At 50.6% G+C, this 1,712-nt stretch overlaps 1 pseudogene; it reads left to right on the top strand.

Moving 5' to 3' along the window:
• Nucleotides 1-309: 309 nt before the first annotated feature.
• LOC128947295 (zinc finger protein 239-like) lies at nucleotides 310-1,094 on the top strand (annotated as a pseudogene).
• The last annotated feature ends 618 nt before the right edge of the window (nucleotides 1,095-1,712 follow it).

Raw genomic sequence — 1,712 nt, 5'->3', positions numbered from 1 at the left:
CCCAGGGCAGAACCTCATGGAAGAGGCTGTTTTGAGTGGCTCCATGGTGCAGGAATCCAATGGGGAGGAAAAGCCCTGGATGTCCCACAGGAGGAGGGGCTGCAAACCCAGCCCAGGATGCTCTGAGGGGGAAACACCCACCCTGTACCAGTAAGGTGGACAAAGCTTCAGCCAGAGCTCAGAGCTGGTGGTCCGTGAGCAGCTTCATGATGGGGAGAAGCCCCACAAGTGCTTGGAGTGTGGGAAGAGCTTCAGGCAGAGCAGCACCCTGATCCAGCACCAGATGATCCACACTGGGAATGGCCCTATGAGTGTGGGAAATGTGGGAAGGGCTGCAGCTGCAGCTCCACCCTTGTGGCCCACCAACGCATCCACACTGGGGAGAGGCCCTATGAATATCCCCAGTGTCAGAAGAGGTTTCAGACCAGCTCCAATCTCCTCCTGCACCAGCAGATTCATACACGGATGAGAGGCCCTTCTGCTGCCCTGACTGTGGGAAGGGCTTCAAGCAGAAATCCCACCTCATCAGGCACCTGCGCATCCGTACTGGGGAGAAGCAGTATGAGTGTGGGGACTGTGGGATGAGCTTTAGCCAGAGCTCTAACCTGATCTCCCACCAGACAACCCACACCATGGAACAGCCCTATGAGTGTGGGGAATGTGTGAAGGGCTTCAAGAAGAAGTCCCACTTGATCCATCACCAGAGGGTCCACACTGGGGAAAGGCCATACAAGTGCAGCGAGTGTCAGAAAGGTTTCATACCAGGTCCCATCTGCTCCACCACCAGCAGAATCACATAGAGGAGAGGCCCTTCCGCTGCCCTGACTGTGGGAAGGGCTTCAAGCACAACTCCACTCTCCTCACCCATCAGCGCATCCACACTGGAGAGAGGCCCTATGAGTGTCCCCAATGTGGGAAGAGCTTCTTCATGAGCTCTCACTTGACCAGACACCAACGGAATCACCGGTAAGGGAAGCCCTGCAAATGCCCCAATGTGAGCATTTGCAGGGCTTCCCTTACTGGTGATTCCTAGCTTCATCCCCCATGCGAGGATCGACGCTGGGCAGAGCCTTGCTGACCCACATTCCCAGTGATCTACTCTGGGAGGACACCTGGCTGGTTATCCTTTTAGTTTGGCCCCAATTTCCTCTTGATTTGTTGTTATCACTTAAAAACACATGAAATTGGACTAAAATGAAAGAAATTGATCAAAGATGTCAAAAGTTCCATCACTTAACAGGTACTTGAGCAGGAATTTATGGGTTTGGGACATATTCCAAAAGATTTGTTGGTTCTTGGGGAATTTCAGGAAGTGTTCTCCACATCTTTGTACTCCAAAAGTCAAGATGGATTGATCTGTCACCTCAAAATGACTCAGTCCCACTGAAAACACCTCAATCTTACCCTCAAGAGGTTCAATCCCACTTCAAACTGGCTTGTTCCAACATCAAAAAAACTCAGTCCCATGCCAAAATTACTCAATTCCTCAGCCTCCAGGGTGAGATGGGGTCAAAAGGAGATTGGGAGAAGTGGGATCCAAATTTGAGGGTGTGGGATCAGGATTGTGTAGGTCTGAGTGTGTGGGATGTATTTTGATAGTAAATAAAACTTTCAGAACTATTGATTTCTGTCCCATTCATTTTCCATCAGTTTCGCTTTGTTTTTCAGAGTGTCACCTTCTCAGCTGATTGTGTTTGTGTCCTCCTTTCTCT

This window comes from Melozone crissalis, unplaced genomic scaffold, assembly GCF_028551555.1.
Source record: "Melozone crissalis strain CALT ecotype California unplaced genomic scaffold, PUWL_Pcris_2 ptg000093l_1, whole genome shotgun sequence".
Taxonomy (NCBI): Eukaryota; Metazoa; Chordata; class Aves; order Passeriformes; family Passerellidae; genus Melozone; species Melozone crissalis.
This window is presented reverse-complemented; position numbering and strand designations above follow the sequence as displayed.